The 25,371-nt window shown below is 41.0% G+C and overlaps 1 protein-coding gene and 1 long non-coding RNA gene across 3 annotated transcripts in view; both read right to left on the bottom strand.

Annotated features, from left to right (window-relative positions):
- Nucleotides 1-25,371, bottom strand: part of COL4A3 (collagen type IV alpha 3 chain) — a 134,345-nt gene that overhangs the window by 105,773 nt on the left and 3,201 nt on the right. The window lies entirely within an intron of this gene.
- On the bottom strand, nucleotides 11,620-24,864 carry LOC123599566. The gene is made up of 3 exons (XR_006713199.1): nucleotides 24,434-24,864; nucleotides 17,156-17,276; nucleotides 11,620-12,125 (listed from the first exon to the last, which is right to left on the bottom strand). It is a non-coding gene; the product is annotated as an uncharacterized LOC123599566 (long non-coding RNA).

Raw genomic sequence — 25,371 nt, 5'->3', positions numbered from 1 at the left:
CCATTGGATTTTATTTCTCATCTTCTCATTCGCAATATTTATTTAACTATCATCCCATTGTGCTCTTGACTTCTTTAAGCTAAGAGTTATTTAGGAGGAAGATTCAAAATGTATAGGTAGGCTTTTTTTTTGTTCACGTTTGTTTCTATTTGTAATTTTATTGCATGGTGAGCAGGTTTTGATTCTTGCTTTATTTGTGGAATTCGTGGGATGCCATCAGCATTTCTTTGTGATAAATTATGGCCAATTTTTATAAATATTTTAGGGGCACTGGAAAAGAAGGATTTTTTTTTTTAATGTTTTATTCATTTTTGAGACAGAGAGAGACAGAGCATGAACAGGGGAGGGGCAGAGAGAGAGGGAGACACAGAATTGGAAGCAGGCTCCAGGCTCTGAGCCATCAGCCCAGAGCCCAACGCGGGGTTCGAACTCACGGACCGCGAGATCGTGACCTGGCTGAAGTCGGACGCTTAACCGACTGCGCCACCCAGGCGCCCCAAAAGAAGGATTTTTATATTCAGGAGATTGTCTGACATATCAGGTCAATTGTCAATTGCGCTATTCAGGCCCCAGTGCCATTCAAAGCATGGGTCTTCGTTTCTTAACCTGTCCATGATTAAATAAATATAGAGCTTGACCATAAGGATTTGGAAAGGGGAGAGTGATTTGACAGAGCTAACAATGCTGGCTGAATCTAAAACAAGAGATTTGGGCTTATATTTTATATCTTTCTTATTCTACTTTCTTACAAGTCATTTTCATCACATTTTACAACACTAATGGTCCAAGATAAAATGGAAAGTAAACCACAAAGCCAAACTGTCCCTTCACGACAGGAAGTTTGAGAAACGTTGCTCTAAACTCTTATTTTGGCCAATTTGATTTATCAAAGATCTTTTACGCACTCTTCACTCTCGCCCACACAGAGGACACATCTGTATCCACTTCTCCCCATCCCTTCCTCCACCACACATACAGAGAAAGTCCCAGAAAAAGGGACGCTTTCAAAGACTGAGGGTTTGGGTCACAGAAGAGGGCCGTCACGCAGTCTCTCTCCAATGACAGGTGCCGCTACTTTTGAGGACTTCAGAGTCCCAACATCAACCCCAGGACAAGAGGGACACACTCATATCTGCCACATCAGTTCATCCCCACAAAAAGCTGAGGAGATCAGAAAACTCGAGCCTGGGATGGGTGTTCGTCCTGGTCTTCTGACTTCACCACTCCCCTGTGAGGTTGTGGGGAAAACGAAACGACCAAGTTGAATGTGGCAGCCAGCATATGCCACACCACTTCAACATTTCACAACGTTATACGCACATGAAGAAATTCCACAAGATGATAGGAGGGGGAGATAACAGCCGAACGCCAACCTAGCCTGCTTTCCAATCCTGTAGCCAGGCTTGGAGAAGCTGTTCGAGATCAACTAGGTGGTCAGCACCTGGAATAACGGAATTAATGAACCGTCTCTTTTTCAGATACATTTTGCATCTGAATGGTACTTATACTCTGTTCTCAAAGCATGTCTCGCTTTCTGTCCTCTAACCAGGGAAAAATTGAGTACTGGAATTTAGAGCAAACTACTTTCTTCTAAAGGGTGTGCTTCAGAAATTGAAGAAATTATGCAGTCACCGTTAGAGAAACTCAAGCTCCACGACTCTCATTAGCCTGTTTTGGATAAGGGCGCTGCCCTTGAAGAAATCATCGAACTCATTCTAGCATCTTTGTGCTTTGTGAGAACATCAGCATTATTTTATGTTCTTACTGTTATTAGTGTTTCACAAATGAATTACGGGAAAAAAATCTTTATTTTTAGCCTTTTGCAATTACTAAAATAAGAAAGTGGTTTCCATGAAAAGTTATGTGAGATTTCACAGTGGGTTTCTATTAGAATTACACTGAAATTTCTTGAAGTTGAAGCCAACGGTGTAAAGTTTTAGCCACATCTGTCTCCAAGATGAGTTATTAGGCTGACTTTGAAATATGATAACTCTGTTTTGCTGAGTCACTGTAATCTATTGTGGCCCATTGGCACATTTTGCTTTGAATCCTTGATATGGGGCCTGGCCACCACGGGCGCTCCGTAAACGCTTCTTGGATGGAGCCATTCAACACTTTTTATACTGCTGAGGCAGAGTGATTTTGTGGACTGTTTTTCTTTCTTTAAAAAAAATTTTTTTTAAATGTTTATTTATTTTTGAGAGAGACAGAGCGTGAGCAGGGGAGGAGCAGAGAGGGAGACACAGAATCTGAAGCAGGTTCCAGGCTCCAAGCTGTCTGCACAGAGCGCAATGCGGGGCTCGAACTCACAAACCGCGAGATCATGACCTGAGCCGAAGTCAAACACTTAACCAACTGAGCCACCCAGGCGTGCCTGTGGACTATTTTTCAAAACACTTTCATAAAGCTGATTGTATCTCCTACTTCCTCACTTTTTTCCCCCATGACATTCGAATTCAAAAAATGAGTCTTTTGTATGTATCAAGAATCTTACACGTTTACATCCTTTGACATAGCAATTCCATTTCTCGAATTTATACGGAGAATAGAATCCAATCTGAAGCAGAGTGCCATATACAAATATGATTACAGCACTATCATTTACAGTAATACAAGAATTGTACTATCCTTAGGGTCCACTAAGAGAGAAGTAGCCAAGAAAGACTGAATGTTAAAAAATGTTTCCAAGACCACATAAATATTATTTACAGAGTCTATTTTTATAAGAAAAAAAAGACTGTAGAATTGTAAGCCCAGTATCTTTACATCTGTATTTTTAAATATCCTACACATAATAAACACACTAGTGGAAAATAAGAAAAACATCAATGATCTTGTCATTAAGTACTGAAACTATGACTGACATTTTCCGTTCAAATTTTCAGAATTTTGCACATTTTCTTTCATTAAGCACACATCACTTTCATCATTGAAAATCACTGCACATTTTCTTTTTAACTAATCACTGTATACCTTAGCCTTATTACAGAGATTACAGAAAGTCCCTCACCCGTTACATATTTGGATCTGAAATAATAAAATTATGTATGTTTCTAGATGATACATAAAATACATGTAAATACTTGTGTGTTTGGTTGAGACTCCAACAGTATTTCAATTTTACTTATTCAGGAATGGATACAGACTTCTAAGATGAGCATCATTTTATGTCCAAGTTTTAAAAGAGCATCAGGATTTGCAAAAGATGAGATTCAAGGTGTGTCTGTCGAACCAGCAGAGAAAGTAAGAGAGTCGCAGCAGGCCAGCCAGAGCAGCAGTGAGGGGGGAACACTGCTCTTTTGAGTACGCCTCCAGCTCTGCGGGGACATGCACGCCTTGCACCGAAAGATGAAAAATTATTTCAAAAATACCCTTGTTTGGTGAACATTTCAACTCATTTTCTTTTTTTTCAAATTAAAAAAAAATTTTTTTTCAACCTTTATTTATTTTTGGGACAGAGAGAGACAGAGCATGAACGGGGGAGGGGCAGAGAGAGAGGGAGACACAGAATCGGAAACAGGCTCCAGGCTCTGAGCCATCAGCCCAGAGGCTGATGCGGGGCTCGAACTCACGGACCGCGAGATCGTGACCTGAGCCGAAGTCGGACGCTTAACCAACTGAGCCACCCAGGCGCCCCTCAACTCATTTTCAACGGTGAACTTCAGTTAAGATGCTAAGAGAAATTAGCTGAATGTAGTAGATATTTCCTTTCCTTCCCCCTCCATTTGACATTCTTCTTCTTCTTGGTTAGAGCACATCGTTTCTCTGGCCACTGTGATTGCTTCACAGTGGGACTCAAAAATATTTTCCTAAGTATTTTTGAGAAATGAAACTCGTTGTTTTGGGAGGGAATAACCGGAGGAGGTGGTTTTTCCTCGTGGTTGTCACGACACAAACGCGGAAGTATACCGTTGAGTTCATGAAGGAAGGCCACCTTAGGATGAACCAGACACAAGAACAGCAAAGGCAAAAGAAACCAGGTCTTTGATGATATCAGTGACACAGTGGATCTAGCCTCACCTGAAACCCTCCTGACCACTGGATTTTTAAGTCATGAGAACAAAAAATATTTTTATTGTTTACGCCCTCTTTTAAAACATAGACCGTTCGCGTGTGTGTGTATGTGTGTGTGTGTGTGTGTCTGTGTTTAGTAATCTCTATATCCAATGTGGGGCTCAAACTCACCACTCCAAGATCAAGGGTCACATGCTCTCTGACTGAGCCAGCCAGGAGCCTCTGTCTGGGCCATTGGGAATAGAGTTTTAGGTTACTTACAATCACAAGGCTGCTAATTGGAACTGTGTGTTATTTAATTCTTACTTGATAAAAGGAATGCTTATAAAATGAATGTCTTTAGTTGAGGGCAGTACTTTGATGCTAAGTTTGGGTAGATGCACAGCCATCCATTTACAATCATCAAGTTATATTGATTAGACCTAAACAACCTCACAAGTCTACTTGCTTCTTTCACCCTCTTGACTCTTATCCTCTTTCAGACCACCTCTGTCTTGCACCTGGATCACCACCATGCCTCAGTTTCTCCCTGTCTCCAATCTATTGCCCATTCTTGCTGTTTCCAAAGGATAAATCTGATCATCTCTCTGTCCTGTTCAAGACCTTCTTGTGTTTCCCATCTTAGCATCAAGTTCAAACTCCTTAACCATGACCCTGTACAATGGGGTCCTACCCACCTCTCCAACCTCCCTTCTCCTTCCTCCAATCTCTCCACATCTAGGCACATTGGCCCTCTCTCTCTGGCCCTCAAATAAGAAGCCCCAGTCCAGCATGGACTGTTCCCTCTACTGGAAGATTCTTCCCTCCCATCCTTCCTGGTTGGCCTTTCCTCATCTTTCAGGTCTCAGTGTGGATATCACTTTCTTTGGGAAGCCTTCTCCATGCTTCTCCGTTTCCCTTTTTGGCAAGCATTCTCTCCCACCACATCACAGGCCTAGTGTATGATATTGCAGTTTCCCAGCTATTACTAGACTGGAAGCTCCGTGAGGTCAGGTCTACTTTCCTCCCCCTCAGGCCCCACCTGTAGCACAGCTCTTGGCACACCATAAAAGCTCTGTAAGCACTTGTTGAATGAGTTAATTAGAAAATTATTCATCTGATAAACCCAATACGCAATACCATAAATATATACATCAACGCAAAAAACTATATTGCGCATCCATGTATGTGTATGTGATCCTGGAAGTTATTATTATTATTTTGGTATTGTAACACATTAAGTGAAAATGGTTCCAGTTTTAAAGAAGTTAAAAACATTTCATTTGGGTTTTCATTTCATGAATCACAGAACCTGTGCCAATTTTCTAAGCAAACTGCTGTAACTCTGTTACGTGAGATGATGTGGGGGAGAAGGCTTTAAAAATAGCTGACCGGATATCCCTCTTGGTGGCTTGGGTTATGTAAAAGTATTTTGTGTTAAGCCAATGTCTCACAATGGATCACTGAGCTTTGAAAAGGCTGTTTGGGATCCTTTTTTCAGTGTTAAATATCTGCTTATAAACAGAATCAGACTGAAAATCTCCTAGAGAAAGGGTACAATGTCCAAATAGTTATCACTTTTTAACTTCAGGTACTCAAAAAATTCCAATGTTAGTACTGAAAGTGATTTTTTTTTTGAAAGTGATTTCAAAAAAATAACAAGGTCCCTTAACAACCTAGTGAGAAAGAAGCCAGGATTCTTATAAAGAAATGTTGTTAGATTTGGGCTTAAAATACTTTTCTATTAGAGCAGAACAATCAGATAGTATCTGGCATTATTAAATATTTATTTTAGTTTTTAAAAAGATGTAATTTGGGGACATTGTTCTCATTAAGACTCCATAAAAGCAAAATGGTAGGGATTTGCTGTTTGAGAGTTTATTATGGACTGAATCCTTGGGCACAGCTGATTGGACCAGAGTGGTCCAGGGGTGGGTAGGACTCCATTGTACAGGGTCATGGTTAAGGAGTTTATGATATGCCCTAACCCAAAAGCTATATCCAGGCAAAGATGGAATGATTAGCTGGACCAATCAGGTTCTCTTTGCAGTGGGGAATTAGGTGCTTGGGAGTGAGAGAAGCCCAGACCAACAGAGAGAAGGCAGAAGGGAGCAGCCCTGGCAGATGATGTGAATGAGCAGAAACCATAAGATAGGACACATGCAAGGTAGAGGATGATGTGGTTGGTTAGCTGGGGCAGGAATGACAGCAACAGAAACTTCTACCGAGATTCTGTAATTCCTGCTGTTGATGGGACCATGAGGTAACATGGTCACTAGACCTGCATATTCTTAAAAAAATTTTTTTTAACGTTTTATTTATTTTTGAGACAGGGAGAGACAGAGCATGAACAGCGGAGGGTCAGAGAGAGGGAGACACAGAATCTGAAACCGGCTCCAGGCTCTGAGCTGTCAGCACAGAGCCCAACGCGGGGCTCGAACTCACGGACTGCGAGATCATGACCCAAGCCGAAGTCGGTCGCTTAACCGACTGAGCCACCCAGGTGCCCTTAAACCTGCATATTCTTTTTTTTTTTTTTTTTAATTTTTTTTTTTTCCCAACGTTTATTTATTTTTGGGACAGAGAGAGACAGAGCATGAACGGGGGAGGGGCAGAGAGAGAGGGAGACACAGAATCGGAAGCAGGCTTCAGGCTCTGAGCCATCAGCCCAGAGCCTGACGCGGGGCTCGAACTCACAGACCGCGAGATCGTGACCTGGCTGAAGTCGGACGCTTAACCGACTGCGCCACCCAGGCGCCCCAAACCTGCATATTCTTAAAGTAACTTCCGTCATCCACGAGACCTGCCTCACACTTTAGATTCCCATTTCTCTTATTGGTTAGAATGTATATCTACAAAAAAAACACACACCCCTGTTTCTTGAGATAGCAGGAGAATCTCTGTTCCCCATCAAAAAAAGCCTCACCCAGGGGCGCCTGGGTGGCTCAGTCGGTTAAGCGTCTGACTTCGGCTCAGGTCATGATCTCACAGTTTGTGCGTTGGAGCCCTGTGTCGGGCTCTGTGCTGACAGCTAAGAGCCTGGAACCTGCTTCAGCTTCTGTGTCTCCCTCTTCCTCTGCCCCTCCCCTGCTCACTCTCTGTCTCTCTCTGTCTCTCTCAACGTTAAAAAAAAAAAAAGCCTCACCCAGATGTGTATATCCAAAATGGCACGCAGACTCATGTGGCTTGTACCGCAACTCCCCACTGCCATACTTCCCCCTTGGCATGGCCACACCATTCGAAGGCCAGTTTTGTGAAAGCGCTGCCAGATTCACCAGTCTCATCCAGTTAGAGCAGGGTGACCTCCATCATTCTCCGTCCTCACTCCCATCCCTCCTCCGAGTTGGAGGAAGAACCCATTTGGCATCGTGGTGGCTCGATATCTGATCAGTTGTTGGGACCCCCGCCGCATGAAGAAGCTGGGGAATCACTCCGTTATCCTGAGGATGGTGTACCGAACTTTTAAAGACAACGCGCCGTCATGATTACAGGATGGGAGAGATGCACGGTCAGGCACCTGCAGTTGCACCATGTGTACTGAAAATATCTGGAAAGTGTCTATCTAAAAAGTGAGAAGACCTTCAATGAGGGCAGCTGTTCCAAGTAGTTTCTAACTAGCAGCTCCAGGTGGAACTGTCTGTCCTATCGACAACCACAAAAAATTAATTTTCTTCATTCTCTCTACATTTTGGCTCTGCGTTGATAGTACCGATGTACTATAATTTAATTTTCCTGCCAAGCGTGTTTACAGTAAGTACTAAATATAGGGCTGATTCTTAAATGCTTATTTCTTGATGGGTTCAAAATTTCTTTGAAGATGTAAGTTATCTACAGTTTGATGTTTGAAAAAATGCTTGCCTAGGGCCTTTTCTAAAATGCATGTTTCCTATAGTGAATTATACTGATGACCAAACACTAGCTTTTATTTCTAATGAAATTAATTGTATTTTTACTCAACCTTCACACAATTAAGTCTAATTATTACACAACTTGTTACATAGATTCACGCATATTTCACATTGTCCAAAACATAACTGAATAATTAACATGAGTGTGTGGCAAAGTGAATCTGTAAGGCAAATATTAATATGATTCTCAAAGTTGAGGTATGACAAACAATTAGGAAGGGAAGCTTTATGGTTCTTCATTTGTGTCTTGCAGCAAGGATATTTTATCTCATAGAATACCTCTCAAAAATGGATGGTCTACACTCCCCGCATGGTATATCAATTATATTAAAATCTACAAATAGGGGAACCTGCTTGCTCCCTAATAAAACCAGGAATCATCTGAGATGTGACGAGTGCAGATTCCCAGGCCACAGCATGAGGATTTTGCCAGGAAACCTGCCCTTTAAAATAAGCACCACAGAGGACTATTGCACAGACTAAACGATGAGAACTGGCCTAAGGCTTTCTTTCTGAATTTCACTTTTCTTTGTACTTCTTCCCTGGCTAGTGATGGGGAATATTCAGCCTCTTCTGTGGGGACCGTAAGTACCCATGGAGCAGGGCCTCACCCTCTGGTCTCAAGAGGGCCAAATACGCATAAAAGGTAAAGACAGTAATATGATGATGGGAATGGGGGAAAACTGGTGCACTGTCTGACAAATGAAATATAACACATCCTTTTTATATTCGAAGGTGAACACACCATCTTCGAGTTACATTTATATTCCTCCCCTAGCAGCAGTGACCGTTTCGCCATACGCACAAGAGCAAACACCACTTTTTCTCAGACAGCCAGAGGTCAACCAGGCCATATGGAGATGTTATGTGATCTTTGTACACTGACTAGTAGTACCAAGTGCTAACCACCTGGGCTAATCGCTGAGAGCCCTGGGGCAATTCACCTCGAGCTACCCATTCTCCATTTAATCAGTAATCAACTAAACCTTGCACTTGGCCAGAAGCTTTTGATTTTTTTTTTTACAATTTGGTTGGCCGAATCCACTTCTAAAAAACAAATTCAACCTAATGTCAAAAGTCCAATGGAACAGCTAGGCGGCGTAAGGGTCAAGAATGTGTACGCCCGTGTGTAGAGAATTTTTCCAAAATGTGCGTGATGAAAAAAAAGGGGTTAGGTTTTTTTCATATACTTCAAACGCTTTATTTGGTTTGTTTGGTTCTGTGTATGACCTCCAAACGTGTTCAGATTAAATTATTTGAAGCAGCTAAAGAAAATAATTTGCTGGTGAAGAAAAGGCATGCCTCGCAAAGTGCAAAGACATATTTCATGACAATAGACTTAGAAATGAATACCAAAGGACAGCGTGCAGCAAAAATTCTGACCGGATCCTTCTTGGTACAAAAGGCAAGGACCATAACTGCTCAAGGGGCCTGGATCAGCAAGGCAGAGGGCTGAAACCAAGCTGGCAAGGAAGGTTACTTTGATGAGGGTCTAAGTCAAGGTGTTATTCCAAGTGACATCTTCTGGGAAGAGACATTTCAATAGTTTCCACTTTTTTTAATAGATTGATTGAGTCAACATTGATTTTACCTGGGCTGGCACTCATACTAGATGCATTCAAAACAGAAAGTGCCTCATAATTTGGTGATAAGCAATGATTAACCAGTAACTCAGTTCTCACATTCCCCCAGTCCATCTTGGGCAGCTGCCAGATCAGTTTCCTAGCAAGAGTTCACCCATGTGCACTTGCTGGCCTGCATTTGTTGCTCCTGAGGGTAACTCTCTCCTCACATGTTAATATAAGAGGCTTCTTGGCCAGGGGAGAAGGTTGCTGACCCACCAGTTCTGCTGGCCAGACTGTTGTCTGGATTCCTGAACCCTTGCCAGGGTTCTTTGGTGGCAAGCAACAGAAATTATTTAGGCTAACTCAATGATAAAAGAGGAATTTGTTGGAATGACATGGGGCAGCACACAGAAGTTGAAGAAAAGTTAAATAAACAGGCCTCAGAAAAGACCAGCCTCAGGGCCGTTGTGGGGATCAAGGTACAAAAACGAACGGAAAGTTTTTCAGGGCACTGCTGTCAGGATGAATAAGCTCCTTGCGTTTTCAGTTGAAGATCCGAATTCCTGGGGGAGGGCACTTACTGGCTCAGCTGAGGTCATGTGCCCACGCCCTTGGCAATGAGGGGATGATAGCTCCCTCAAGTAAAATCGACATGCCACCACCAGAGGGGGACAGGAGAGAGGTCAGGGAAAAAGAGCAGATGTCACTACACTCTGATTTCTCGTGTCACCTGGTTTCCATCTGCCCCCCCCTACTGACCTTAGACATACCGTCTCCTCTTTGTTTAGGTTCTTCTGGCCAAGTTTGATAACCACCAAGTTCGAGTCAATCCTCTACCTGGCTTGACCTAAACTCTGAAGTCAGATGAATTCCAATGAGCCTTCTGATCTGTGCTGCCCTTATTCCCACCCACTACTTTGGTCTGGTCTCTGCTTGGAACATTCAGATGTTCCTGGGCCACCAGGTTCTCAGAAATTCCCCAGATTCACCCTGTTCTTAGGCTGGTCACTGTTATCCCGGGCTCTTTGGCCCCAAATGCTTATTTTAAGCAGCACAATTCAAGATGTTTATATATGTACTTCCAAATCTTTTTAAAAAATGGCAAAGCAAGTAAGCAAACAAACAGAACCACTCTATTTCCTTTGGAAAATGCATAACATTCAAGAATCTATTTACACAGAAATTACTTCACGTACGTTCAAAAGTCAAATCTTTCAAAAATCTAATGTCTGCGAATACAATGTCATTTATGTTTGTTCCTGTTGTTAAACTGGAATAAAAAATTAAAGCAAAGACTTTGTGATATCATCAGAGTCTCATATTAAAAAATGAATAGCCCGACTGATCTCTCAGTTGTACAGCAAGAGACTGTAAAGCAAAGGGTAAAGACTTTTGACTGGTGGGTTCCGGAAGGTAGAAGCCAGATGAAGGTTTGGTCAAACGGCTGCCAAGTATCACCCTTCACCACCACGAATACTTACTGAGCGCCTAACGTGCTAGGCACACTGCTAAGCATTTAGAGACCCCATTGTACGTAATCGTTATCATGTATATAAACCTACAGGTCTATCCTGTTGTCCCCCTTTTACAAATAAGGGAAACAAAGTTCACCAACTCAGCCAGGGCCACGCAGCTGGCTGTGGGTGGCATGAGTTACGTAAAGACTGACTTTCTAACTATCCTCTCAAATATGTTTGTCTCTGTTAAAAAGTTTTGCAGGGGCAAAGGGTCCTCATGGCAAAAATGGTGAGAAATGATGGACTTAAGAGTTCAGGGAGAAAATATGAATGTAATTAAGAAGCCCTTAATTTATTCTAGTGCACAGCTGTGCCCAGTTGTACTTCTCCAGAAAGCCCCAGATACAGACCACTGGAGATCACCTCTTCGGGGGTCACAGCTCATTGTGGTGATTATGAGGAACATCACTACCTTCAATACGCCTACAGAGTTAGGAACCACCACTCCAGTGTTAGAAACACAAAGCACGCTCTTCCTCATAGTGAATAAACAGGAAAATTCTAGGCCAAGGAAAGCTTATAATAACAACAACAAAGAGCCCACTCTATTTAGAGCAAGTCAGTGATTTCTCCAAATGAAAAAGCATAGCAGTTTCGACATGAAAACAAGTCTGGTTTTCGTGAAGCTTTTCTGACTGCCACTTTCTGAAGGTGAACTTTATTGCAATAGATTCCCAAGTAAATCATTTACGGTATGTTAGTGGGCGGATGTTAAGAATAATTGGAATTCGTCTTCTGGTTTTGCATCGGAACATGTTAAACGCTTTGCATTCGTGCTAACCTGATTACATAAAAAGTTTAGGAGTCATATGTATGATGAGGTTCAAAACGGGTCCAGGTGATATTTTGTTTCAACGGGTGTAGGTCAAAATCTCCAACATTTTCCTCCTTTACAAAATCGTGGAGTCTTAAGGTCTTTTCTTTATCTCCATATGATTTTTTCCCCTGCAATTGCATTTGCTTCTGAGATTAGAATGCAGTCATTATACAATCTACTGAGGTTGTACTATCGTGCTTACCAAGCTACTGCTCAACTTGATATAAGGAAATCAATTTAGTTTCATTCCGATGCGTGGTTCAAGGCAGATTGGCCTTCAAGAAACCTAGAGAAAAGTCCAAGAGATCCTAAGCCCAACTGTCACCTGTGGGAAGGTCATAAAAATGGGCGAGGGAAGCAAGAGGAGATGAGGTAGAAGGAGTGGTATTTGGAGAGAGAGAGAATCTTGCTCTTTGGCCAATGGATTGGAAATGGCTCATTTTCTCCAAATGCCTGGAATCGTCTAAAACCAATGAGATGCCCTATGGTAATGACTAGCGGGGGTCTTTGAGCCTATCTCCTTCCAGATTTAGAGCTAAGGGTGAGGGATGAAGGGGCACTGTGAAATGGTGAGCGGGTTGAGGCAAGAGTCTTTAAATCTATCTAATGCAAGACTGATTCTAGGTCTATAACAAAGAAAATAACTGGCAAAATCCATATTTTATTTGTGGCCAGGAGCCATGCATCTCATCTTCAGCTCTGTGTCCCAAGAAACCCCTGGCTCTATCCAAGATATTCTTTTGGTTCATTTTTGACCAGAGGTGAGATCACTAGAAGTCAATGTGGGAATGGGTAGGTTATCATAAACATAATGTTGGCAAAATTAATTAATTTGAGAAATTAAAAAAAAAAATAGCTCCTTGGCTCATATCATACATCAAATCATATTCTGGATTAAGTAAAAAAAAAAAAAAGACAATAGAATATATATTGAAATTTTATCTCTAGTTATATTTCCATGATAGGATTTGGCATGATTTTGCTTTCTTTTTGCTTACTGGTATTAAAACCGTGTCTGTCATTTGACAAGTAGAATCTGTGGTAAAAAAAAAAAAAAAAAAAAAAAAGAAAAGAAAAGAAAAGAAAAAAAAAATACCAGCTGAGCTAATTAATAATTTTAGTATACAAGTCTATTACAAAAAGATATGCGGGCAAGAATTCATCATAGCTTTGTTTATTATATCAAAAATTTAGGTTAAATAAACCTAAACTTGGTATATAAACATGATGTAACTGTATGTAATTGTTTTCAAAAGATGTTAAATGAAATAATATAATGTCAAAAAAGCAGGATACAAAATGCCTTATACCATATGATCTCATTTTTACACAAATATGACACAATATTAACACTGGGTCCCCTTAGGTTCTTTTACTACGAGTGCTTTTTAAAAACATACTTCTCTAGGGGCGCCTAGGTGGCTCAGTCTGTTGAGCATCCGACTTCAGCTCAGGTCATGATCTTGCGGTCTGTGAGTTCAAGCCTCGCGTCAGGCTCTGTGCTGACAGCTCAGAGCCTGGAGCCTGCTTTGGATTCTGTGTCTCCCTCTCTCTGTGCCCCTCCCCCGCTCATGCTCTGTCTCTATGTCTCTCTCTCTCTCTCTCTCTCTCTGTCAAAAATAAACATTAAAAAAATAAAAAAAATATATACTTTTCTATATATCTTGAATGTTCACAAATGAACATGTATTACTTTTATTGTTAGGAAAAAAAGATCAGCGTAGAAAAAATATTTTTGTTCAGTTAGTCCAATCATTAGTTCCAGTGGCTTCATTATCATAAACTTCCCAAGGAGCCTTCCTGTTTAAAGGAAATTTGGAAGGGCGCCTGGATGGCTCAGTGGTTAAGCATCCAACTTTGGTTCAGGTCACGACCTCCTGGCTCGTGGGTTCGGGCCCTGCGTCTGGCTCTGTGCTGACAGCTCAGAGCCTGGAGCCTGCTTCAGATTCTGTATCTCCCTCTCTCTCTCTGCCCCCTCCCCTATTTGCACTGTCTCTCTCTCTCTCAAAAATAAATGAACATTAAAACAAAAATTTTTTAAATACAAAAAATAAAGGATATTCCGAGGGTATCTTCCGCATAGTGTACTGTCCTTAAGGTAGGTGCTCAGTGAATGTGCACCAAGCGAATTTGCACTTCTGACCCTGTTGCTGCCGATTACACATTAGTGGAATCTGAGGGAGGCTGTGTGCCAGAGCTGGCTCATGGCTTCTCTTAAAAACACATGCCAAAAAGCCTATATTTGAAAGAAAAGAAAGGACCAAATGATTACTATTAAGTGTTGCCCAGAACTATCTCTCTAGTTAACAGGTATTTTAGGTGAGGTGTTTGGCAGGTGACCGTAAAAGCGATGAAATCATTGGATGAGTTTTGCATCAGTATTTACATGGGGCGGCGTAAGGGAAACAAACTGTTCATTTTTTAATGGGGACAGTGCTGAGGGAGGATGCCATTTCTGCTGATGTTTCCAAATAATGTTATTAGAAAATACCAGCAGCAAAGAATGCACTGAATAATATTTTTGAAAAGAAGAAACTCCTTAATACATTCCAGGAAGTTGATACTGAGTCACAAAATAACAGGAGAATTAAATGAGTATCAGAAACATTTGGACTATTGCTTTGCTGATATTGAAGCTCATTCCTGTCTCAATACTACTTGGCACTTGTACAATGCAAAATGTGTTCAATTATATTATTTCTGGAGAGAGGAGGGATAGGTTTTATCTACCACATTTTATGATTGAGGAAATGGACAGTCTTGGAATGCAAGTGGCTTGCCCCAAACTGTCGCAACAGTGACTTTTTTTTGGCACAGGATGGGGGGAAGGGCATACTGCTGTCTTGTGCGATCTCTCTAGGATGGCAGGGTGTCCCAAGATGTCCTTGCCTCTATGACTGCTCTCCTGGGGGCTGGGGATGCTGCTCCTTCAGGTCACGTGGGCTCTGAACGCTCTGTCTCTGAAAGGCCTGAGCAGGTCACAGCGGGTAGAAGCTCTGAAGGTCCATGGGCATAGCACAGGCACCCGCAGAGCTTGATAAATCTACCCGTTGGTCTTCTCCGGTGTATGTGCGACCTTAGAGAGTGTTGACGCCTGCATGGGCCTGTATGCTGGCTTGCAATCAGTAGGAAACTTACCTGATGAGATTTCAGATACAGGACTGTTCTTAGGGGTTTTTTTTTCACAACTGGAAAGGGTTTGCAGGAATGCTTTTGTCTAACATGGCAAAAGAAGACAAATCCCGTTCATGTGTGTATCGTATGGAGCACCGCTATCTAAATGCTGATGTGGGCTCCAGAAGGGGTGGGGGCTGGAAGCTGATTGAACTATTATCAGTAACTGTACGTGCTGCTTTCCGCACTCCCAACAGTTTTAAGTACTTTACTTTGTTTTTGTTGTTGTTGTTGTTGTTTTTTTTTAAAATGTTTTATTTATTTTTGAGACAGAGAGACAAGGGCATGAGCGGAGGAGGGGCAGAGAGAGAGGGAGACACAGAATCTGGGAAGCAGGCTCCAGGCTCTGAGCTGTCGTCAGCACAGAGCCCAATGAGGGGCTTGAACTCACAAACTGTGAGATCATGACCTGAGCTGAAGTTGGTCGCTTAACTGACTGAGCCACCCAGGCGCTCCTTAAGTACTTTACTTTGAAGATAAGCTGTGTTTTCAAGCCACTGGAAACTTACCACTTCCTGGCCCCATTGTCGTTCCACAATTTATTGTTGTTATACCATAAAGCCCACGTGTTCACTTTTTTGTACATTTAACTGATCTTTATTCTTCCTCTCAACTCCACTCAAATTTTGCTTTTCCGTATTTGCCCTGTGAGAGCATATCTAATTTTCTTGTTATTGTCTGTGTCCTTATCTAAAGCCCTCATTTGGTGGCATACTCCATGAGGGCAGGAGGGACCATGTGGGTTTTATCTACCTTTGGTCCCAGCATCCAGCTGAATTAATGAATGGTGCATTCAACATTTCACCTGGAAAATAAATGCTTTGTTTTTATTCTTGTGTCAAAGGATTTAAGAACCTACTAATTCTTTATTGCCTTTTTAGTTTTAGTGTTTAAAATACAATGTTGGCCCCGTTCCAAAAACATTCACTGGGGACTACTTATACCAAAGGTCCTGCCAAGAGTTGGAGCTGTCTGTGTTATAAATAAGACATAACACATGTCTTTCAGGAGATCAGTAGGGGAAGCAACATGGAAATAGGTAGAGCTCTTTCCAGATTGCAGAGATGAAGAATATCTCAGTAAGTAAAAGTATTCCATTGATGTTTTGATTGTAAAAGGGTATGGTTTCTGAATTCAGTTCTTTCCGAATAACTGAAGCATTTTAAAAATCATCTTATCGCAAATAGTGCTTTGTTATTTAAATAATGAATAAAGTGACATCTGACACTCCTTTTCAATCATCTGAGACGGTTTTGGCAAGAAAGAGTCCTACTAAAGAACCCAAATAACCAGAACTCCCAATTCTAAAGCTATATTTTTTCCAAGTTGATTTATTTATTTTTGAGAAACAGAGAGAGAGAGAGAGAGAGAGAGAGAGAGAGAGAGAGAGAGAGATGCCACAAATGGGGTAGGGGCAGAGACAGAGAGGGAGACAGGAGACAGAGAATCCTAAGCCGGCTCCATGCTGTCAGTGCAGAGCCTGATGCCGGACTCAAATGCACAAACCGTGAGATCGTGACCTGAGCCTAGATCAAGAGTTGGATGCTTAACTGACTGGTCCCAAGTCTAAACCTACTTCCTTCATTAATTTGATGAGTTGTCTTGGGACAGACCCTTACCTGTAAATCATGAATGATACTACCTTTCCATCTTACTCAGAAATGCACAAAACCAGACCTTTGATAAGAAAGCATCTACACAGAAAATTATTTAAAGTATGATCTTAGAAAATGTTTGTCTTCAAGGAGTTTCCATGGCAGCTTTATGTCTAAACAACTGGAAATAATCACAAAAATTCAATAGAAAGATATTACCTAAGTAAGTTATTGGTGCTAACCTACAATGAAGTGCTCTGTAGACATCTAGAGATGATACTTGTAATAATTAATAACTCATAAAATTTTCACCAGCCCATTGTTGGGTGAAAAGAGTAGAATAAAAAAATAATCTGGTAGAGAAAGACCAAAATGTTATCAGTAATCATCTGTGGCTAATATGATTATGGGTAATTTTCATTTTTACATTTCTTTTGGTACTTTTAAACACTGGCCAAGTTTTGAACAACACATAAATTTTTTTTAAAGCCAGCATGTGAATGCTTCAGCTTTCCTGATATTATACACAAATAAACAGAATAAAATTATCCTATCATCTGGTTAAACAAAGAGAATTAATATTAACCTTGTTGTTTTGGGTCTCTCCAGATATGCTTTGACATTTGATTCGAGGGAAAATACTGCAAATTTCTCAACTTCCGCTTGTAGAAATTTTCCTTGAGAAGTTCATGTAACAACAAAATATCCTGGCGGGAAAAAAAATCCAGTGACCTGTTTTGTCTACATAATGACAAATCTTCCCAAGTTTTCTAAATACACTTGAACTCATTTTTAAACACTGGGATCACTTCTCTAAGAAACGAATTTGGAGATACAATCTAATTAACCAACATCAATCTTAAAGATTAAAAATGGAAAATTCCTAACTTATCCCAAAACTACTGTCAGAAAAATAACAGATCTTTATACCATTACATTTTTAAATAGGTCTGAGGCTTATACTTTTTAAAAACTATTATCTCATTGCAATAATACCAAAATACTGAGAATGTCAAATACTCTTTAAATGTATACTTGATATGTGCATATGCACACACACATATATACTACCTACAATGATATGTGAAAACATTGTTTTGATAGCCTGATATTGTATGTACAGGACATCAGACTGGATTTTTAACCTTCCTCTCTGTGCACATAAATGAGTATCGAATTACTTGCACTGAATCAATTAACAGGGACGGATTAAACAACTGCTTTGTCGATCTAGACTGGTTCTCCAGTCTCTTTCTGACTGCCAAGGTACCAGAATCCAGAGGAAGAAGTACCAACAACAAGACTTGCTTCCTGCTTTGTCACCTCTTCTTTATGTAGGCTAGGTTCCCAAGAGAACAGTCAACCTCTTCCATGTGACAGTCATACAAGTCTTTAAAATAGAGATCGTGTCACAGTTCTTTTGAAACTCTCCAGTACCATCCCATCGCATCTTGAGGGACCCTCCAGGGTCCTTACCAAGGCTGGCACAGCTCCCAGACAATACCGGACCCAGGAATCCCTTGTGGAGCTGATTAATATGCAGATTTCAGTTGGGGTGGGTGGGGGAGGGGCCGACATGACGTTCTGCCTTTCTAGCCACCAGGAGGGGAAGCTGGTGCTGTGGGTCCTGTGAGTGACCTGGGGGTCTTCACCTCCGGCTGGCAGGTCCTTAACCTGGGTTTCATTCTTCCCTGGCTAGAGCCCTCTCTGGCCCGAGCCTATGTCAGCTGGGACAAGGGCTCTTTGGCCCAGCTTTACCTTCTTGCCCCGGGCCTCACAGCCACATTTGGCAAATTCAAACGTGTCCCAGGGAGGTGGAGGAGAGAGGATGACACAGACATGTCAACGGGAATGAAAGAACATTTTCAGCACCTCACTTTACACGTGGGCCCATCACCAAGTTGCAGTGTGAATTCATTACTCATCCATTACTAATGCGACTGTCTTGTGAATAGCATAAACATACTACATGGCCTCTTTGTTAAAATATGAATTGGTTAAGTGCAAACATTATTATTATAATTATTATATATTATTATAATTATATATATAATAATACAATATAATATTATATTATATTATAATATATTATATAATAATAATTATTATTATTAATATAATAATAATAATTATTATTATAATTATATTGGTTAAGTGCAAACATTAAAATTATAGTCCTGTGGACTTATTCCACCTTATCTAGGGAGCAATCTCCCATCCTTAATTAGCACAACCATCCTGCCCCTGCCGCTCTAACTCCCTGTTTCCCATCCCTTGCCCCATCTCTAGCAAAATACCCAGCATCTGTGTTCCATCATGGTGAGTAAATTAACTCAGGGATTTTCTTCTTCTTTTTGTAGAAGTTCCTTTAGTCTTGGTTTTATACTTTGACAGCCCAGGAGCCATACAATTAGAAGCATCTCGCCTCTCTCCACTATTGAGAGCCCTGGCCTGGACCACATTCCCCAGCACTTCCCGCATTCCCGAGTCCCCATGGAAGGCTCATGGGTTACGTGAGCCAGTGCCTTGGAAAGGTTTTCCCCATTGACCCCTAGCTAAGGTAAATGCTCCCCTTCTCCATCACCACATCCTATTCTCTCCTAGCAGGTACCACAATCTAGAGCTATATGTTTGTTTATAGGCCTGTTGTCTCTCTCCCCTGTTCCCCTGGACACTCTATCCCACCGTGGCCAGGAATGCAGTTTGTTTATCATTGAGTTGCCAGGACCTGGGTCACATGCCTATGTCTCTGTCCTATTATCTTGTTCCTGATTTTAATAATAATAATAATAATAATAATAATAATAATAATAATAATATAATCGTAGCTAGACTATAAAAGCTGGGCATTGTGTTGAATACTTTATTTGCAAGAGATACAGTACCACCATTTTTAGATAAGAAAAACAGAGATCCTTTTGGAAGTGACTGGTTTAAGGGAACACTAAACTTCTTAGTTGGCTAAGTTGTAGCGGCAAGTTAGTTTAGAGCTTCAGCTGATAGGCAAGATGTGGCATGTTGGTTTCCAATGTATGTCTCCTTTTCTCCTTTCCTGTTGCCAAATGTTCACTGTTTTGTGATGTGTTTTCAACTCTTCATGTACACACCTTACTCATATTTTGATAATGGCACAATATCATCAAATATGTACAAGTGGTAATTTGTGCAGCTTTAAGCGTGATAGCCAAGGTCGACTACCTTGATTTTCTGGAGAAAAAGTTGTACAGATAGTTAGGTACAATCCATGCTGACCTACTGTCTTTAATTGAAGTTTGTCATTTTAATGTGTGTTGACTTTTTTTTTTAAGTTTATTTATTTAATCTGAGAGAGAGAGAGAGAGAGAGAGAGAGAGAGAGCGCACAAGTGGGCTAGGGGCAGAGAAAGAGAGGGAGAGTGAGAATCGCAAGCAGGCTCCATGCTGTCACTGCAGAGCCTGCCACGGGCTTGAACTCACGAACCAGAAGGTCATGACCTGAGCCGAAATCAAGAGTTGGATGCTCAACCATCTGAGCCACCCAAGCACCCCTTGACGTGTGCTTATTTCTTATGGCAAACAAACATGCAAAATGTGTTCCATTCAGAGATATGACCTTATGGACTGGCTCTCCCTCTCGTATCTGGACACCACGTATGTGGATCTGTGCTATCGAAGATGGTGGCCGCATGTGGCTACGGACATTTGAAATGTAACGTAGATACTCTGAATTAAGATGTTCTAGAAATGCAAAACAGACACTAGGTTTTCAAAACTTCATATGAAAAAAAAGACCGTAAAACATGTACTAGTGTTTCTAACAGTGATTACATGTTGAAATTATAAAATTATGAATGCATGGGGAGAAGTGAAATATACTGAAATTAATTTTATCTGTTTCTTCTTACTTTTTTAATGTGGCTACTGAAAAACTTAAAATAACATATGTGGCTCATAGCTGTGGCTCACATTACATTTCTATTGCATGATATGGACACTGATGCTTACTTATCTGAGCTTAGGAAATCATGTAAAGTGGACAACTATACAGCCAATATACTTTAATTCACTCTTCACTAGAAAATACTTCTGAAGCCAGAGGCCTTAACTGGCAGTTGAAGAAGGAACCCCAAGAGGGATGGAAAGACGGCCATGGGAGCTTCAAGAAGACAAGAGCCAGCAATGGGATCTTGTGAGATAAACATAGAACTTGGAGTAAGAGTCTTTCTCATCTGATTTTTAGAGATGAAGATAACTCAGAGGGATTAAGCAACTGGCCAAGGCCATGGTGGTTGGGCTGATAGGGAAGATGTCTACTCTGTTAAAAAGTTGATATGATCTCAGTTTTCTTATTTTCGGAAACTGAAAATGGCGGTGAAACAAATAATCTATAGTGCAAGGCTGTTATGATTAAAAAGTTTAGGCTGAGACCAGATACAAACTTTGTAGAACAAAAATGCTCTGAGCACCATGTGTTTTTACTGATCTTGGAAAAACTCTTTTACTCCATGGTTAAATGCACATGATGAAGGACCACAGGGCATTTGCAAACCAGACGGCCCTGTTGGAATCGTACACTGAGAGGTTTGAGGGTTTTTTCATCAATTGCAATATTTAACAAGGTTAACTTTGCTCAGAGTTAACACAAGGCAGTTATTACTGTGCTCTCCGTAACAGGGCAGAAATTATAAGGGAAAGGCAAAGACAGATTTCATTTAATTCACAGTTTTACTAGGGATCATGCCTGAAAACAAACTAGCTACTACAACCCCAGAGAAAAGCTCAAGAAGGAAAACTCTCCTCAGAGAGGGAGAGGCAGCTGAGAGAGGAAGCTGGTGGCTTTGCTGTTGTTGCCCTTGACCCCCACTCATCTAGTGGAAGTCAGAATGTATGGAGGAAGCAGGCAGTGGGAGGGCCTAGAGGAGGGTGGCCCTGAGAACACGAAAGGAAACATGTTTGGTGCCCCCATCCTCCCAAACCATTACTAAATAAGTCTATTCTAATGGGAAACAATTCTCCTGGGAGCCACAGAACTACTTTGTTGTTTTTTTAATCCCAGGACAGAACAGCTCCAATCTGTGAGCAATGAGGTGAAATGGAGGGGGTGGTGTGGGCTGAATGATGACAGAGGAAGCTTTTATTTCCCCCAAACTTCTCATTCACATTGTCTCCCCATGGGTGATCACCGATAGACACAGAAGAAACAGGACAGGCCCAGACCTGATTTCAATGAAATCATTGAAAAAGAATCAGAAAGTATTGAGTATGAAATGAGTATGTGTAAAATGAATGAAGGCATAAAAATGGGGGAAAATCTACAAGAAAAGACAAAAAAAAAATCCCAAAGCCCAAATAGATTTAGACTTCAGAAAGGACTTCTGGAACCGTCACTGAAATTAAAATTTAACGAATGAACATAGTCATGGTTAACGTTTATTGAACGATTACTATGTGACAGATATAGTGAAGTATGTGTCATGAGTATTAAATCACTGAATCCTCATAAAATCCTGAAGTGAATCTCTTACTTCCATTTTAAAATAAAGAAGTTGAGACAAAAATTTAAAAGCTGATAATTAATAGATCTGGGGTTATAAACCATGTCAAACGGTTCCATCCAGAGGTTGTTTTTTTTTTTTTTCATCACTGAAAATTACAATAGATTGAAAAATCAATCTACTGAAATTTCCAAACAGCAGAAGAGAGAATTAAAAATTGAAAGAGGTGTGGGGAGGGTTCACAGGGGGCAGCGCAGGGGACGAAGCCCCTGAGGCAGAAGCTGAGAATGTTCCAAGTTGGTCTCAAGTCCAGCTGATGACTGGTCTTGTGGACAGTCTGGGGTAACCTCCGCAGTTCAGAACAGTTCTTCTGTGGCGGGGGGGTGGGGGGAAGAGAATTTATCCAATGGCTCCCATCACCCACTGGTCAAAGATTTGCCCACAGGTGTTAATACCCTATACCTCTAAGGTCCAACAGGGAGCCATGAGTAGAGTCTAGAGGAACCATTAGGCTGTTCCAGGTTCAAAGTCTGTGGCCAAGCTGGCAACTGGGGAAAGTCAGTGCCCACAGACCAGGAGCAAGGTGGGACCCAGAGGACCCAAGTGGCATATGAAAGGTATGTCTTATAAGGAGTTAGGAGGAATGGAAAAAAGATGAGAAGGTCCAGGATGCATCCTACGAAAGCCAGGAATAGAGAGAGTGGGGAAGGAGAAATGTAAATCAGGAATATCTGAGATTTGATGAAAACTATAGACTCTCAGATTAAATATGCACTGAGTAGGATACGTAAGAAACAAATGTGCACATACAAGTTTAATAACATGACTAAAAAATCTTGACCTAATTGGTAAATATATGTGTGTGTGTGTGTGTGTGTGTGTGTATCTTTAAGTCAGAATATCATTTCCATCACAATTTAATTAAAAAATAAGATTAACTAGAAAATCTCCCTCTGTTTGGAAATTAAGAAATAAGGATTTAAATAACCCATAGGACAAATAAATCAATTAGAAAGGATTCTGAATTTAGTTATATTGAAATACCACTTACTAAAATGTGTGTGATGCAGGAAAAGCAGTATTTGGGGGGAAGGTCATTAGCCTTAAATGCATTTGGACTACTCAGAGTTGCTTGATTAAAGTCAAAATACAGGGGCAGCTAGGTGGCTCAGTCAGTTGAGTGTCCGACTTTGGCTCAGGTCATGATCTCGCAGTTTGTGAGTTTGAGCCCCGTATTGGGCTCTGTGCTGACAGCTCAGAGCCTTAAGCCTGCTTCAGGTTCTGTGTCTCTCCATCTCTTGGCCCCTCCCCTGCTCATGCTCTGTGTCTCTCTGTCTCTCAGTAATAAATAAATGTTAAAAAAATTTTAAAAAAATAAAAATAAAGTCAAAATAAAAATTCAACCATGTTTGCTGTATTTTTGATAGTTAGACTATTAAATTTTGGGGAAAAAACACATTGACGATAGCACTAAAAATATCAAATACTTAGAAATTAAAGAAACAGAAAACTTGAAAACATAGTGAGAAGTTAAAGCCCTGAAAAAAGAGACCAATGAATGAATATAAACAGACTCCTAAATGAATGAGTGCTTGGTACACGTTTGCAGATGTAACACTGCAAAGCAGGGGTTGGGGGGGGGGGAAGAACGGACTGTTCAATAAATAATGTTGGCACAATTTATCATATATATGGAAAATGATAAAATCATGTTCCTAAGTAGAAAAACAATTCCAGGATTAAGAGTCCTAAATACAAAGGAGTTACATTACAAAACTTTTTCTTGACATAAGAGAACATTTTTTTTTTTTTAAACGTTTATTTATTTTTAGGACAGAGAGAGACAGAGCATGAACGGGGGAGGGGCAGAGAGAGAGGGAGACACAGAATCGGAAACAGGCTCCAGGCTCTGAGCCATCAGCCCAGAGCCCGATGCGGGGCTCGAACTCACGGACCGCGAGATCGTGACCTGGCTGAAGTCGGACGCTTAACCGACTGCGCCACCCAGGCTCCCCAAGAGAACATTTTAATAATCCCAGGGAAGAAAAGGATTACTTTAATGAGACGCAAAACAGAAAACATCAAGGAAAAATGGGAAGTTCGAGATTGTAGAGGAAAAAAAAAGTTCTATGTTCAGCCACCAGTAGCTAAATTTAAGATAAATCAGACACTGGAATGACATACTTGCTGCACATTTAAATGGCAAAAGTGTGGCATCCAAAATATAGAAATGACTCCTCGTTATTAGCGCGGAAGAAGCACAAGGCCACAACAGATCAGTAGGCAAAGAGCTGTCCATGCAGTTCACCCCGAGGTACAGAAAAACCAGCAACGAAAACATGAAAAGATCCACGAGCTCCCTGGTCAAAACAAGATCCTATTCATACTCACTAACATCGAAACACATCAAGTTTTGCTGAGGACGTAGGGAAGCAGATACTCTGGCACATTATTGGCTCCACCATTTTGGAGTCTGTTTGGCAATTCCTCATGCAACTTAAAGTATGCTTTCCCTTTGAATTCTACCTAGGAATTCCAGATCTAGTTGTCACAATGGTACCTACACGGAGCAGTTATGTTGTCGCGACTTTGTAAAACAAAACCATGGAAACCAACTTCCTGTGCTGGGCGGGGGGGGAGGAATGGAAAAATAGACTGTGCTTTATTTGTATAACTGGATACTATGCATCAACCATCACATCCATATGTGTATACATGAATCACATCTATATGTATCAACATGGATAAAATCCAAAACCATAATATGGAGTGAGGGGAGCAAGCTTATGAATGTGAAACCATTTATTGCATTTGAAGGACCACAAAACGAAAACATTTATTTTTCATAGTGACTAACACACACACACACACACACACACACACACACACACACACACACGAAATGGATAAATACAGAACTATGCACAAAAGAGGGGGCAAAGAACATGTGGCTGACTTTTTATATATATACATATTGTTTTCCCTAAAGGGAGAGACCTGAGAACAAACGGGTCAAAGCCTATTAATACTTGCCTAATCTCAGGGATGAATAAATTGGTGTCCGTTACACTTTCTGTTTGTGTCAACTTCATTCTTAAAATTTAAACATGAAACCAGTTGAGAAAGCATCTTCCCTAAATGCAGCTGTTATTCAGCTCCTGATATTTGCTTGCTGTATTTCTGCTCTGTCTGGAACTTTAAGGCAAAAAGAACGATAAACCATACCTCAAACCATGAACCTCACCTTCCACAGATATCAAAGGAGGAGCTGTCTCCAGCCCATCTCCTAAATCTATTTATTGCCTGAGGCAACAGCAATGTACCTCCCA

This window comes from Leopardus geoffroyi, chromosome C1, assembly GCF_018350155.1.
Source record: "Leopardus geoffroyi isolate Oge1 chromosome C1, O.geoffroyi_Oge1_pat1.0, whole genome shotgun sequence".
In the NCBI taxonomy this organism is placed as follows: domain Eukaryota; kingdom Metazoa; phylum Chordata; class Mammalia; order Carnivora; family Felidae; genus Leopardus; species Leopardus geoffroyi.
This window is presented reverse-complemented; position numbering and strand designations above follow the sequence as displayed.